General features: G+C 36.5%; 1 long non-coding RNA gene and 2 other non-coding genes across 3 annotated transcripts; all 3 read right to left on the bottom strand.

Annotated features, from left to right (window-relative positions):
• Positions 1 to 1516: 1516 nt before the first annotated feature.
• On the bottom strand, positions 1517 to 3277 carry LOC136985523 (uncharacterized). The gene is made up of 3 exons (XR_010882352.1): positions 3215 to 3277; positions 1714 to 1913; positions 1517 to 1561 (listed from the first exon to the last, which is right to left on the bottom strand). It is a non-coding gene; the product is annotated as an uncharacterized lncRNA (long non-coding RNA).
• Positions 3278 to 11364: 8087 nt separating this feature from the next.
• On the bottom strand, positions 11365 to 11436 carry TRNAE-UUC (transfer RNA glutamic acid (anticodon UUC)). The gene has a single exon. It is a non-coding gene; the product is annotated as a tRNA-Glu (tRNA).
• A 444-nt stretch (positions 11437 to 11880) lies between these two features.
• On the bottom strand, positions 11881 to 11954 carry TRNAI-AAU (transfer RNA isoleucine (anticodon AAU)). The gene has a single exon. It is a non-coding gene; the product is annotated as a tRNA-Ile (tRNA).
• Positions 11955 to 17237: the final 5283 nt, after the last annotated feature.

Here is a 17237-nt window from a genome sequence, read left to right as displayed (position 1 = left end):
ATTATATAAAAACACACCCGTATTCGAATGCAACGTTGTGTGAAAATTTCAAAGGAATCGGTGAAGAACTTTCGGAGATTAGCTATTAAGAACAAACGAACATCACATTTTTATTTATATAGATAGTTTCTATAAGATTAATTATTATTAAAAGGCAAAAGACATATTTTTGGGATAGGAGTGAGTTTTTAAAAACATTGTAAACGCTATTTACGAGTAAAAGTTTTATCAATTCGGATTCTAATCGAGATTTGTCACACGTTCACACCTCTTGATGTTTCCAAAACTGGCGGCGAAAAACTGGCGAAATGGTGGAGATATTTTTAAATTTTCCGGAGTCATCCCTGGTTAATATACTTTTGTTATCCGGAACGATGCAGATCGTGCACAATTTGTACACATCCCAATAATGTAGTTTCTACATATCAGACTTTTGCGCTTACTGGCATCTTGTCTTTGTCTATTTTTTGATGGGAAAATAAACCTTTTCCCACAATTGTTAGCTCTTAGAAAGATTTTAATTTCAACAATGTAGTTCATAACACGACAAAGTTCAAAATGTATTTTTTCATTGTAAATATTTTCACAAGCTGAAACCAAAATTTTCACAAACGAACTATAATTGTAAAAGAATCACAAGAACACTACTTATATTCTGGAAAAAAAAAACTACTGTCCGAAAATAGAATGAACAATATACTGAGTATGGATGAGATTGACCTGAACGCACTATAAATAATCAATTATATAAACGAGAGTAAAGCCCTTCGAGACCTGGCTCGTAGTTACATTATAAAAGTATATTGTTATATTGAGAGTTAAGTACTTCACCGACTAGTTTAAATTCTAATCTGACCTTCTTTATAATAACTAAATAAAATGTAGAAAATATCTAAATTCGAGATGAAACAATCTAGATTTAGATGAGAAAAATAAAATTCTAATCTTGCGCAACACTTCAATGTTTTGACTTAAAATAAAATGGCGATAGATAATATCCGTCGTTGCCATCAAGAGCGCTGCAATTATGGTGACAGCCACTCTATGTAGTTTTTTTACTGAGCTTGCCTTGTAATTAATTTATTCTACAATTAATAATTTTTCTTCTATGAATTTAAACGCGTTGTACTTACTTGGAACACCGGATAGGTGCTCGGATCGTCAAAACTGAGAGCATATTGAGCTGAACTGATACATTTCAGAATTTTTTGATATTTCTGTTAATATAAACGTCTTATAATTCATGAAATGAATAATAAATAACATAATATTTAGAAACACGAATCAATTACTGTTTGGTTTGTCTTTTGGAGACAGCAAATGCACTCAATCACCTCATCAAACGTATAGGAGAATGCTTGTTGTTGAATACAGTTTTTAGTGAGTTCCATGAACTAAATATGAAATAATAATAAATGATTGTCTGACGAATTTATTTTAATTAAAATTAAAGTTTGTAAATGTTTTACGCCGTAAACGCCGTAAGTTTTTTAACTTACGGCGTTCGCGTGATTTTCAATCAGACAAAATCGAAATTCTCTTTGTTTCCTCGTACTCAGTTCTAATGAAAATAAAAATTATAAACACAGAATATATTTTCGTAAAATTTCATCAAATTTTCCATAATTTAAGATTATGGAAAATTATTTTTAAGAAATAATTAACGAGCAAGACATGAAATTGCATACAAAAGTTAGTGTTGTTAACACTTACTACAACCACGATCGTAGGCTTGTGAAATAAATTCATATGGATTTTCTGGTCTGATATCCGACGTTTGCATGCAATTAATTGCAGAGAAAGCAATAGTAAATATGAATAACACTAGCATTGATGCTCTCATTTTGTGTGGCAGGTTTGTATGTTGACGGGTTTATTATATATGCTACGAGAGCAGAGAGTGTGCTGATATCCTAGCAGGTAAAATAAAATATAAGAACATCTTAAAATAATAATATATCGAAAAATAACAGAGGGAAAGTATGGCGATCCACCAATACCGTTTCGGACTCATGCGATCTTGAAATGTCCACAATTGCAAAAAAAAAAAAGGGAAAATTTTTCTGTGTGGAGCAAGATTTCAAGCGTAATAATTCCTGTGCTTTCTGTCGAAAATTTCTCAAATTTTGCAGGGAGATTTGCATATTAGGGGCATCGATGCTATTAAATTTTTGTTATAAAATGCCAAGGCGTGTGAGGATGAAGGCGGTTACGCGTTATGTATAGGCTCTTGCATGATTTATAATTTAATAATTTAAATTCATGTATTTTGCCATCTGTTATAAAATTTTATTTTATAAATAATTTTATATGATTAATTATAAGGAAAAACAAAAGACTTATTTTCGAGGGTCGGAGTGTGTTTCTAAAGGAATTGTGAATGCTAATAACAACTAAAATTTTCATCAAATTTTACTCCACTTCAGATAAAATACATGGTACCATAACATCATGTATCTCCGAAACCTCTTAGCCAATCAGTGATTGGTCAGTGGCTAACGCCACTGAACACCGGTAACAATTCTTCTAGAGGTCTACCAGTGGCCGTGTGGCTAACACCACTGAAATAGTGATAGTCGGTCGTGAATTTGCGTCTCGCCAATGTCTGGCTACGTGCAGTCTTCTGGGTTTTCTTCACTTTCGTAATACGTAGATAGGGGCCAGCTTCCTATAAATGACCTTCCCTGGGCAGATCGTCCATGTGTCACGTTGCCGGATTCGAATAAAATCAAACCAAATCCCACACCCCTTAATCTTTAACCACCAAAATTTAACAGTAACAATGATAATATATACAAATAACGACTTTTTTTGGCAGTGTTACCGTATGTAAAAATAAACCTTTTATCCATTAAGTCTTATATAACGTAAAGTAGACGTTGTCGCACACACAAACACGCAATTTGTGAGGGAGTAATTTACATTTTCCGATTGCTGACGTGTCACAACGTCTAGATATTCAAATAAAGCCGAGACGATCAAAACTTAAACGTTCGCCAGACTTTCCCTATGTTGTATTCTATAACATCGCAATAAAATAAGTAAAGATTTTCCCTGACAAAAAAATGGCTCTATTAAATTAAATGTTTATGATTGTAAATGAGAAGAGAAACAAGAATAAACAATTATTTTCCAAATGGACAATTAAAATATATATTGCACTTTCCTCATTTCCATATTTTTATGGTCAAGAAGAATAAAACACGGAACTTACCTTGTTATAATCTATTCAGATTTATAAAACATAAAGTCCAGTATATTGTTTTATGCCTCGTTCCAGATGTTGAAAACTGTGTGAGGACCATTGTATATTCTTTTATATTCTATACAAAATCACCAGCTGCGCGTGCTGACAACCCATTTAACATTTAGCTCCAACTTAATTTTCACATAATTTGTAGGTTAATAGTAAATAGAAAATAAATTTTATTTAAATAACATTAATTTTTCTTATCTAAATATAGTTAGATGATTAACAAAATTTAATTGAAAATTCAAAAATATTACATATAACAATTCGTTGTGCTTTAAAGACGAGTAATTATTTATTGTGACGTTTGCAATGTTTAGTCATGTTTTAATTTTAAAAATCATGTGATTTTCGGCCCGTACGTAAGTTCGTATAGAATTAATTGGTCCTCTGGCTCATAAGTTTTCCGTATCCGGTCTCTATTTCCGTCTATCTAACTCCGGTCTCGAGATTGGCAAAAAGTAGACAGACAGCCTTACAGACGACAGTGACAAAGTTCTAGGTCTGCAATTCTAAAATTTCAGCCCATAATTCGGAAATGTTTTAGATAATTAAATGTACGGAAGCATTCATATTAGATAATATTTATCGTGTACTATAATTCAAACACCTAATACGTAATATTAACTTCTATTATAACATATTCAAACACAGAACACGTACATAAAGAACTTTTTAAAAGTTTCTTATTCATTTTGGGCTCCTGAAATGTCAAAATGTCGAGAAAAGCATTAAAAAGGGAGTCATTGTTTCCCTATGTTATATTATATTACATAGATAGTGGGTTAAATATAGAGAAATATCTATAGAAAAATCCCTCTTTCTATAATGTTTCTCGACGATTTCACACTTCAGGAGCCCATAAATGAATAAAAAAACCCTTTACAATATTCTTTATGTACGATACAGTACGTGTTGCGTTGTGTGTGTGGATATCAGAGTTTATTTTATAAAATATTTTAATAATAATGAGCTAAATATTTTGAAACTTCACAAGATTATTCATTGATGCAATTAAATTATGATTGTTAAAGGTCTAGGCTCTAGGAGGAGAAGGTTTGCCTGTCATATCTCGAGTTGAGTCAGAGTTAACGAATGTTTTACTCGCGTGTAGCATTTACAATATACAGTGGTGCCTCATATAACGTAACTTAATCCGTTCCAGGTGCACGTGCGTTAAGTGAAACGTCCGTTATACGAAACGCATTTTTCCATAGAAATACATGTTAAAACATCTAATTCGTTCCGCAGCATAAAATAACCGTACTGTATCATAAAAAATGAACATGGGGTGCGTTCTTTTATTCTTCTGCGTAACTCTGCGCGAGCGACATCCGTTTAAAAATTCCTGCGGAACGCGTTCCTAAATTCCGGTGGGAGTGCGCGCCGTCGAACGGCAAAAACGGCCGCTTGTAGCAGTAGTTTACGGTAAAAAGCAACATAGCGTCTTCCGTGGCTCAGATAGTTTCGTTTCCGGATCCATTATGTTGTTTTATGAATGAAAATTTAGAAATTGTGAAAGCGCGAGATTAGCGCACGCGGTGATGTAAGTGTCTTTACGAATTTTTTTCGAATGGTAGCCGGCATTCTAATTTTTTTCGTGGCTATTTTGAATGCTCTTTCAACAAATAATTCATTTTTTGGTTAAATTTTACAATTGAGACCCTTATTTTGCCTTTAAGAGCTCATATTTTAGAATTATAGATTCCTCCATCACGATACTATCGATAGTGCGAGCGCTGCCATCTTTCTTTCACCGTCATTCCTAAATGCCTACAAACAGCAGCGCACTTCCGTAGTAGCGGAGACGCAGAGCTCCGCTACTACGTCTCCGGTTACGTTTGTTTAGTATGTTAGGAAAACACTAACGCACCCATGGAGCAGTCGCCAATTATGCCGGAAAGTCCGTTGTTCGCAGCCAGTCCGTCGCTCGAGTCACGTAACGGCCAAACAGAAAGTCCGTTGTTCGCAGCGTCCGTTATTCGAGGCGTACGTTATACGAGGCACCACTGTACTTAGAAACTCGCTGATATCCCCACGAATTAATCATTATAAAAAGAAAAAAGGCTAATAAATAAATTTTTTAAATAATTTCGTAACAGACATAACTTTAAATTATGACTGCCGAAAAAACCACACAAAACATACCTCTCCAGCGGTTTGTTTTTTAATAATTATTCTTCTTTTCAGAAGTTACTTTGTGCTTCTGAAATAGGCTTCCGTATTTTATTATAATATTAATATCACCACTGTTAATTAAATTATCCAAATTTTAAGAAGTATTTTCTTGAGTTTTTTGCACTATCTTTTAAATACTTCATATTAAATCAATTTGAAATATTAAACGACGCTACAATGCATTGCAGGTTATAGAAAAATGTTGAATTTTTACTTTCCCACAGTTATGTATAAGAAAGAAAAATTTTGGCGAGAAGTCAAAATACGACCCCTCCCAAATTTTTATAATTTTGGATTCAGAGGACTTGGGAACGTCGCGGAATGCTAAAAAGTTGGAGAGTTTTCTTTTGTATGTATAGATGTAAGTGTGGGGGTAGCGATTTTCTTTACCCAATTTGAAGCTTAATAATAATTGTGCCTTTTGTCGAAAATTTCTGAAATTTTCCAGGGAGGTTTAGGTATTATGGGGAAATGTTTGGTGAAATTTTCAGGAGAGTCGGACGATTTGTTCGAGAGATGTTGTCCCACAACTTTAATATCTCTTGAATCGATCTTATAAAAGTAGGAATAAAAATAAATTTTTAAAATATTGCCAGAAATGTCCTACAACAACGTGGCCAGCTTATTAACTTATTACGGTGAAAGATCTTTCAGATTTTAATTTTACATGCTTTTCTCTTTTAGTTGTAGTGTCATTTAATATCCAAGTTTGTTTTGGTTTGGTTGTTTCTTATACATGGACGATCTGCAGTAGAGGGAATGCCTCCGGACGTCTTTTACGTAAAACTGGCCGCTACTTAGCTGTTATTACAGTGGGAAAAACCAGGGAAACTCCACGTGGCCGGTCGTTTACGAGGCGCGTGTACCACTCTCGGTGTTCGGTGGTTTTATCCAGTAGCCGAGAGGGCCTACTGGGTAATATACTCGATAATACACTGGATAATATGTGGCCGAGGCATAATATACACGTATTTCTAACTGAGACGCCCAGAGAAAAGAGAAAAAAAAAAATTTATTTCAGACTCCAGAAGTAGGAGTTCTTTACAATGGTTTGATACGTTTACTTCCTTTAATATGATAATTTAATTTACTACAGGACCCTTACTTTTTAGGGCCCAGTAATAACCAATAAATGAGCACAAACTGCTCATTCATTGGTTATTACTTAAATAATTACTTCGAAATTTCTTATTGTGACATCGTCATAATACCAGCCCAGCAATGACCAAGTGGATAAAACATCGAACATTGCTAATTGGTCGTGGGTTCGCCTCTGAACACCGTGCCGACCAAGTGGAGTTTACTGGGTTTCTTCACGTTTACAACGCGTAAATTTGGCTAGTCCTCCCTGCAGGCATCCCCTCTCAGCAGATCGCCCGCCTGCCACATGCTGCATCTAAATAAACCAAACTAATCGACACAATGCCGGGTTGCAAGTTTTGATTGTAATCTAAATAAATATAAATTTTGACGCTGCAGCTGTGATTATCTTTTTTTTCATGGAATGACGTAATTTTTCACGAGACTTTTGTACAGAAAATGTGAGAACACACGAATACCTTATGACGTCGAGTGGTACATTATTGATCTCAGTTTATCATAAGGTTCGATTCTAAAACCAGATTTATTGTTCTATATACTAGGGTAAAAGTTTGAATCGATATCACGTGACTTCCGGCCAAGACCGGAAATTAATATGTAGTGGTATATAGTAAATTCGGGCCTCTGGCTCCTAAGCTTTCCATATTTGGTCTTAATTTTCATCTATCTAACTCCGTTTTCATAACTTAGAAGGAAAGACAGTAGACATTGGGTACGTGTGTGTACAGGTTGAAAATTGCAGACAGACCTGTACATTCCCACTGTTTTCCAGCTGTCTAGACTTTCTGTCTCTGTCTTTCGTTAATCTCAAATGGAGTTAAATAGATGAAATTCATAACAAAATATGGAAAACTTAAGGCACGTAGCCCAGATTAATTACCGTATTTTACGGACTATAAGACGCACTTTTTTCTTCGAAAAATTGCCTCCAAAATTCAGGTGCGTCTTATAGTCCGTAAAATACGGTATATACGAACTTCCAGCCTGAGCCGAAAGTCAGGTTTTTTTGTTTTTTTTTAACTAAAAGATGATTAAAACTTTCTGCGCTGTTTTATAAAAATTAAAGAAAAATTAATAAAACATCCTTATAAAAATAAAAGTAAAATATAACACGATTTACACAGGTTTACAGTAGGACCTGTGTAAACCGAAATCGTGCGGAAGCGGATATTTCTTCCGGTTTTGCAGGTTTCGTTTCGAACAGGGTTGTTTTTTAAAGCAGAAAATTACTCCGTTCCTGTTTAGGAAGTTTTCGTTTTAATCGGGTTCCGGTTTGGACAGATTTTAATGTTCAAAACGAATCCAGAATTATTAAATTATTATTAACAGCACCAAAACCATTACGTAGAGAATTTATGAACATGTGTTTTCATTTATGTTAATTAATGTAGAGTAACGTCAATTATTATACAAAGTTCTTAAGCGGATTACAAGTAAATTAACAAGAATTAATTTTAATTAATATAATGATCGGACCTCCTGCTCCTAAACTTTCCATATTTGGTCTTGATTTTTATTTAACTAACATCGTTTTCGAGATTAAGGAAGGACAGATAAACAACTGACGGACAACAGTGAGAATTTATAGGTCAACAATATTTTCAAATTGCAGCCCATATCCTTGTAATAGTTTTACTAACAATGCACGCAATGTATAAAATATAAAATGGGTCATACACATGGTTTTTCTTTGCTTTCCTGTCTTGTGAGATCTGTGGGCCTTCTGTTTTATTTATGTCCATCACGGGTTGATGGCCAGAATGATTAAGGTGGCAGCCTACTGCTCTGGAAAACCGGGAAGGAATCTGGACGAGTCGGAAAACGGATACGTCGAGTCTCGTTCCTCACCACCCTCCTCTGCGCCATTGTGAATCTGGCCGAACCCATAACGGACTTGCTAAAAAGCGACACTCTTAGTGTTCATGAGTTGAAAAGAATTAAAAAAACGCATCGAGTGTTTTCGAGCCGACAATGGTGCTGCAGTGGTGAGGGACGGGTTTCGATATATCCGGAATGGATCGCCTATAAAAAATTTATGTGCTTGCTTAGCCAGATTCCATCCTGTGTCCCCAGAGCGGTAGGTTGATGCCATAGCAGGCATCATCATCCGGATGATTGTGGGAAAAAACATCCCACTATTTCTGAAGGATCCGAGTTTGATCGCCCAAGCATTGCGTTACCGTAAATTAACAAACAAACAAACAGATTGGAAGTACCGAATTTACATATTTTATCGTTATTTTGCAATTTCAATTTCAATATTTTACGAAATTTAATCAAAATGAATTTTAAATAATTATATATTATTAGAATTGTATGTTTATTCGATCATTTTATTGCGATTCAAAAGAGTTTCTCTAAAATTTTAACTTAAAAATCGTAAAATATGCGCTAAAATTTCCACTTGTTACATTATTGCATGAAAAATCTGGATTTTCACAGAATATAATCCATGTATATTATTTCTGCATTTTGATTTTTTTTCTACAATGAATGTATGTGTAAATGACTAAAACGATTTATTAAGATAAGGAATGCAACGGAGCTATACGAGACATTCGAATTAATATGCTACAACAACGCTTTCCTACCGAAATCAATTCCCAACCAGTGACCAAGTGGACAAAAGCACTGAACACCGATAGTTGGTTGCGGGTTCGCGCTTTGCCAACAAGCAGGCGCAAACTAAGCAAAGAAAGACTCTTTCTTCATCCTTCGTGAGTTCATTCAGACGTATAAAACAGACGGCCAAAGTGAAGAAGAGAGCAGTGGCGTGCCGTCATTGGAAGCGATGGAAGCGCTGCTTCCACCTTCCAATGACCTTCCCTTGTATTTTATAAAATATAAATTTTCATATTTTAACGTATTGATACTTTGAATTAATTAAAATTAATATTTTATTATAACTGCATTATGTATCTTTTACAAATTTCTATACTACATGTGAAAAAAAAACGATAAGATTGCTATTGTATATTCGAATAATTCGGTGGCAAAAGGAGTGTCGAAATCGGGTCAGTTTCCTATCAACCAGATTATATAGGCATTGGCACATGCGGTTTACAGAGCACCAACGTTACGGTTTAGTTGGTAGAAACAACACACGCATAAAGCATCCAATTTTATATCCCGGAGCGGTTCTGGGCTGTTAGCCGCCTGCCTGCTAGATATTCGGCCGCCCTCGCCCGATTATGTGAATCATGAGTAGACTAGATCAACGGCGGGCAATCCCCGGCCGCGGGCCAGCTACGGTCGCGAAAAGTTTTTATCCGGCCGCGAGACCTTTATCAACGACCGGTTTGACTTTTATCGCGCTCCACGTAAGAGTCTCGTTATGTTTAGTAACCAGGGACTAACCACTCGTGAAGGGCCGGATGGCCGAGCGGTAAAGGTGGCAGCCTACCGCTCTGGGGGACCCGGGATCGAATCCGAACGGGTCGAATAATCCCCAGGAATTTTTCGGGGGGTGGTCCGTTCGGATATGTCGGGCCCCGTCCCTCACCACCCGGTCGCCCCATTGTGGGCCTGGCCGAACCCATAATGGGCCTACTAAAAGAGGCCCTCTTGGTGCCCACAGGGCGGAAAGAGTTAAAAAAAAAAAAAAAAAAAAAACCACTCGGGAAGCGTAGAGGGAGAACGACCAATCAAAATGGATGGACGAAAGAGAGAACGAAGATTGATATAATCCACGACAATCGAGGACACATCGCACTCGGTTAACGTTCCGAATAACCAAAACGCCGTGTGTCAACGCTTAAAAAAAAAAAACAATTTCTCGTGTATTGTGCCAACCTGCAACCCGTGCCACTTCGGACTTAGACCGTGTCTCCGACGCCAACGGACGAAGTCTCTCCGTGCTATACAGACTTGTCAACGCCACTGTCCTGGGACCACCTTCGATCGACGATGAAAAAACCACATCAACGCCTAGGACGTCCGAACGGCTGATTGTCCTAAAGCAAACTATTTTGTACATAGTGTGTTTATTTTATGTTAAAATAAACGGTTTTTGTTAGATACTTGTCGTCTTTGTCTTTTCCGCCACCACGCACGTACGAATGGACCCTAGACCATCACTGACGCGCGAATAACTGATTGCCCCTGGAGGTCGGCTGCTTACAGAATCGCAGCTTCCCTATCATCAAATGTCACGGCACGCCACTGCTGGGTATTAATCAAATCGCTGGATCTATGAACACTACGTTTAGGCAATGTTGATAAAACAGTGCTTCCGCGAAACTTTTACGCAACACAATTGCTGAAATGAGCGATATTCGACAACACGTCTTGAAGAAAATTCAAATACATGTGGCTCGAGTCAGAAACTAGCTGATATGAAATTTAAGCGTGATTTGCACTGGACGCGAAGAACGTGTAACGTAACAAAGAGAAGAGAGCTACGGACGAATCGTAAGCGTACGTTATCTCGCGAATCGAAAGAGTTCTTCAGCACTTGCGAAAGACCTCTGTCCGTTTGCGAATAGTTTGTTCTGGTGCAGTTTTAGAACGAAAAGTAAACGAGTTCAATCGCAAATTTTCGAGCTTTGCTAAAAACTCGTAGCCCTCTCAATCGCTGAACTCTACGCGAAGTGGAAAGAGATTGTAGTTTTGACAAACGTCTTCTCCCATGTAGTCTAGTGGGAACTCACTTTTATTCGTCTTTCCGCACCTGTCGCTGCCTATTGTTACTTTTTTACTCCCTCTGAAACATGCAAATCCGTCTGCGAAAATTTCCACGAGACTTTGGTCTCGAACGTAGGTCCGTATGATTGCTTCGAAAAAGAAAAAACAACGCCCGAAAAATGAACGACGTAGAAACGCAGGAGCGAAAAAATTTCCCACGCCGGGAATCGAACCCGGGCCTCCTGGGTGAAAGCCAGGTATCCTAGCCACTAGACCATGTGGGAAGTCGTTTTTACTATCTCCTCAACTTCCCTATAATTACACGTTATGAATCGTTAGATTGGAACAAGCCGAAATGTTAACCTAATTCATGTTGTTTTTCATTTATCTCTTCACTTTGCACTAGTCGATCTGTTGCTGTCCGTCGAAAAGTATTCGCAACCTCCGCTTCGAGTTCGCAACGAAACTCTCGAAGCTGCGACGTTGTCCATTCCGCTATGAATAAAGGACTCGACGACGGCTACGACGAAACAAAGTTCTGGTTTACTGCGAAAGTCGTGCGCCTTCACCGAAACAGCCTTTCTAAAGTTGGACCTGTGTGTCCAAATCAATAGTTTTCAGTTCAACTGATGAGGGATTTATCGTTATGTCGAAAAGCACGCAAAAATAAAAACAAAGTCTGTAGTGAACTCTGTTTACGAAATTTGGAATCTGCAAAATAAAACGACTGGCTCGTGTGGGGATCGAACCCACGGCCTTCGCGTTATTAGCACGACGCTCTAACCGACTGAGCTAACGAGCCACAAATGCCAGGCGATTCTTCGAGAATATATTGGAGACCAGATCGACATTTCGTTACCACGAAAGCAGATAATTGAACGAACAATCTGCTTCAACTATTTCCCCCCTATTTCGCCGACAGACGATTAGACAAATCGCAAAATTAACGAGTTTTTTAAATACAGGATTACTGATTTCGCGTTTCGCCAGTTTAAAATTAGACTTGATCTGCCATTAGTAACTAATCCACCAAATTCGGGCGATTAGTGCAATAATCTCTTTAACCATGGAGGAAGATTTGTCTTACTTTGCAGAGTACGTGGTGGATAAGAAATAATATGAAATTACTCACGATTTCCACTATTATTTTCTGTGTTCGTTCCAATCCTATTGAAGAGTTTGACGGCCAACTGTTTATTGAAAGATGTAGGTTCTCTCGAAGAGCTGTTGTACATGTACTGTATGTGACGAAATCGGGCACCTATTGCCTTCATTACAATACAAGAAATCATTCTACATCACCTCTATTGCAGTTATTGAAAAATTTTCATTTCAGTTAATGAGATCACTCCACAGCTAGGACTAGTTGGGAAGAGCGAGGGTATGAAATCAACATTTACATCTCAATTATATAGGCCGTGTTTCTTTATGCAGCGCTCGAGAAGTGCTTTACAGCGAACACACCGAAGCCGATTTCTAATTCGGCAACACTGCTCGTGACGTCATTTCGCTACACTATCTGAATAAAGAAACGCGGCCATATTAATAAGTGCGCTTTGTGATGCAAGTTAGTCAAAAATCGCCAAACGTTTTATACGTGTCCTGTCTATTTTAGGTGTACAGTTGTGAGCACTATGTTGGTTATTTGTTGTTGCTACTTATTACACCGCCACGGGACACAATTGCAACCTTAGAAAATCACCGCGTTTTCCAAAAAGAATGCATTTCGAATATTAAGTCCTTCCTCAGCTTTCTGTAATAATTATGATATTGATACTACCACATTTGTAAAAATGTACCATGTACTGTACAGTACATTAAAATCGCGACGTCAGGTAAAATTCTGATGACAAATTATTGGTTGCAGATGAAACATTTGATGTTTTGATAAAATCTGATAAACCCGTGAAATCAGTACTAACAATTGAAAATGCTAGACAGTGTAATTTATTTATTTATTTATTTTTAATGCGTCGGTAAATGAACTTTGTATACTTTAGTGAAATAAGAAAACTGGTAGTTTATAAAAATTCAAAATTTATTAAAAATTAGGTAACGCGCGCCTTGAAATTAGTTACAGTCGTTAAAAGCAAATATTTCTAATAGAAGCCACAATTTCAATGTTAGGTCGTGACAGCTTACATTTTGTTTAATCAATCTCCGCTATCAGTGGCGTGGCGAACATAACCGGCGCCCCTCTCCCCCTCCAGAAATACATATAGTTTGTCTTGGAGACCATTTGGGCGTCCCTCTGCGAGTGGCGCCCGGTGCATGATACACCTCCTTGCACCCCCTCGCTACGTCACTGTTCGCTATCGTTACTTTTGCCCGAGCAACGCCGGGTCTACCTGCTAGCTTCGTAATAATTGAGAGTAATGCAACAATACAAACTGCATATTATAATGATTATTAAACAATAATTATCATTTTATTATAAAATAAATAAAATTTAAGTTGATATTGTCTACAATTTAACATAGTTATTATATAAAAGTTACTTCTTTAGTTTCCTGACAGCCGGGAAATTTACGCAGCTGTTGCTAATTTGGTTGCAACTTTTAAATCCATTAAACAATTATTCTCGTGTAATCTTTTTTTATTTCTGTATATTCATGTAGTGCATTACAAACTTGGAGTGTCTTCGGTTTCCATAACGTTGGTGGTGGGTAATGTTACGTATGTCAATACTTTACCGGTTATCTCGAGTTTTACGTATCACGGAAGATAATTCTGACAAGGGTGATCCTCTTGTACCGCGTCATAGTTAACATTTTAACAATGGTACAACGGAATGGATAAGGTGTTCGAGTACTATACCGTTTGTTCTAATTCAACACTAAACATTGTAATTTCCGTGTATACGCACAGAAAGACACGATAAAAGTACTCCTCGCAAACGTTGGATTTGTGTAGCAACAGAAAGAGTCACGTATTGTATTTTTACTTTCCCGGCTGTTATATACAAGGGAAGTATGGCAATCGGTAAATCGGCCCACCAAGATTCTTACACTTTTAGACTTGGGACACCTTCGAACATCGAGAAATGCAGATTCGGGGGTTTTTTCTGTATGGATGTTAGCGTGGGGGCACACTTTTGTTCATCCTGTGCTTAATAACTCCCGTGCTTTTGGTCGAAAATTTCAGAAATTTTGCAGAGCAGTTTGTGTGTATTAGGGAGATTGATGCTATTAAGTTTTGGTAAAGGTCGAGGGGGTGGGAAAGGGGTCGTTTCGTATCTCTAATAGGGACTTAATGACAATTTTTTTAATAAAACCCATCTCTACCATCAAAATTAAAAGTTTTTGCCATTTTATAATAGTTAAAAATATAATTTTTTTTTTACTCTTTCCGCCCTGTGGGCACTAAGATGGCCTCTTTTAGCAAGCCCATTATGGGTTCGGCCAGGCCCACAATATTTCTTACCTGTGGAGCCATTGTTATAGTCTGTCTATGGTAAGAATCAATTAACCAATGAGCATCAATCGCTTGTGGCAAGTTACTTCCGGTTTCTTCCTCATTTGTGAAACAAGTCACCGCCATTATAAACAGTATTATGGAAGATTCACGTTACGGGAATACGAGGAAGTTCGCTATGGTAATAGCTAAAAGCAGGATTCTTTACAGTTAATGAATGCTATAAAATATTAACATAATTAACGAAATTGTTCTGCCATCTAGTGTGAGAAAATTCATATATTGCCTGACATATTAATTAGGTGAAGTGCTGACATTATTAGAGAATATGCTGATTGGTTTAACTGAAATGGCATTGCTCTCAGATTGATTCTTTCCATTGACAGACTATAGCTTCAGAGATATGTACCAAATGTTTGAAAACTTCTACTTCCACCCCATTTTTAACTTGTTCCACCTTTTGGAAATTAAAACCTTTCTTTTCCAGGCACATCGGGCGTTTTTGACCGGGTCCATCGTGGAGCGGCCGGATAAGAGGTAAGGAACATATCTGGAGCAGATTACCCTTGAAAAATTCCTGGGGCCTCTACCCACGGCAGCACCTTGGCCACCTGTTAATTTCATTTAAATTAGTAGCGTTTACAATGAAATATTTCTTGAAAAATTATCATTCTTTACCTTACTACAGCCTTAAAAACCCATTACTTTTACATAATTTTTAATGATTCGGTAGGTACTCTGAGCTAGTGTTTAAACTACACTTCTTAAGCAAGATATTTATAAAAATATACAAAATCAAATTTAAATATGCACCATTTTTCTATTGTAAATCCTTAACTCACTGTGGAGATTTTTATATTAGAAAATTAGTTTATACCATTCATCTTCTTAAGCTGTGTCCCATGTACACATAACATGTAAGCTGTATCCCAAGTTAGAGGAAAATAGACATGGGAGAGTAGGACAATCAAAAAAAATTCGGTGATACTACCAGATCAATATAACTTTTTCTATAAGAAGCAGACAAATAATTTCCGCACCCCATTAACCTTTCTACGAGCTCAAGCTATTATTACTTCTTCGGAATAAGGAAGCGGTAAACTTCGTAAATGATTCCATTGATCGAATTCCTTCGTCGACAAAAGAATACGTGAAAGCTCTTTAGCGATTTTGATAAATTTAAAGCCAGGCTTACTCTTACGAGTAACTGATATAAGAACACTAAAGAAAAGCTCGACCCTCTAGTATAAACTGTTGATATCTTAAATGATTATGCATATTGTGGCCTGGTAAAAATCCAGCTGTATCATTTCTATAGTTTATTTTTAAACAAAATGTAATTACAAAATGGAAAAGTTCTGTCTATTAAATAATTTCAGATTAACAGAATTTCTAACAGTATTCAAAATACAGGAAAAGACACTTAACTTCCATAAAACTTCGGCCGTAGGCCACCCGTATGTTTATGCAGCCAAATAAAAGCTCGTACAAAAACGTCGACTTTTTTGTGAATAGACACATTATAGCCCACAGCTTATAACCAAGATTTTAAGGTATGGCCATAGGATAAAACCAATCGGAAGGGAACGGCATCGTTTTTGAAGTACACGTAACCACACGATAAATTTTTTTAAGTTAATAACCTTGTAGAGGCCACAGCCCGTAGACAATGTTTTGGGGTAAATGCTATTTAAACGTCCAAATTGTCGAAGCGAGCAAATACATTATTTTCAAGTGACAGACTCAAACTACCAATCTTCAAGAAACATATCTAATATTCTTCTAGCTGAACTAACATAATTTAACAATTTCTATAATTTTTGATAATTGTAACAAGTACACAACGGCTGGCTCACAAATTGTGTAAATGATGATAATAATTTGGCATAATCAAAAGACAAATGTCAAACCTCCAACAATGGCCATGTTTTTTCTGATACAGTGCGCAAAAATGCATACAAAACTTCCAACCAGGATAATTTTTTGTGTTTCCATGGCTGCGTTCAGAATTTGGCTGTATATGAAAATATATATAACTGATATAATCTTACTTCTTTGATTTCAATTCTGGATCACACAAATTATTAAAAAGATCAATATTGTTATATTTAGTGTAATAAAAGTATTTATGTTAACAATAGTATTGTTAAATTTTAAAACTTGCAAATTAAGGAAAGTTTTCAGTTTGGTGGGATAAAGTAACGCAACGTGTGGGCGATCTGCAAAGTGAGACGACTCTCGGAAAGGCTTTCGAAAGGAAAACTGGCCCCTATTAAGGTGTGTAAAATCACGACGAAAGTCCGGAATACTTCACGCAGCCAGCCAATTGGCAAGACGTGAGCAACAACCAACTTCGGAGGTCTATCCGCTTGGCTGTTCAAATTCAGTGAGAAAACAAATCACGTAAGGTAATTTTTCCGTGGAAATCTGTGGTAGTTTTTTTTTAGCTGCTACTTTTCTAGTAGAATTACTTCATCTTGAATCACTTAAGTAAATACAACAACTATAGTAGTATTTTCCTTTCTGGAAGAGTTTAGAAAATATAAATTATTATTATTTTGAAAATAAAATTTGATATACTAAAATCCAAAGAAAAAGCATATTAATAAAAATGTTTTAAATTCGAAATACATATAAATTCTCAAAAATAAATTTTATATTAAAAAACACT

The sequence above is a fragment of the Centruroides vittatus genome, unplaced genomic scaffold, assembly GCF_030686945.1.
Source record: "Centruroides vittatus isolate TY-2023 unplaced genomic scaffold, ASM3068694v2 contig_1213, whole genome shotgun sequence".
In the NCBI taxonomy this organism is placed as follows: domain Eukaryota; kingdom Metazoa; phylum Arthropoda; class Arachnida; order Scorpiones; family Buthidae; genus Centruroides; species Centruroides vittatus.
This window is presented reverse-complemented; position numbering and strand designations above follow the sequence as displayed.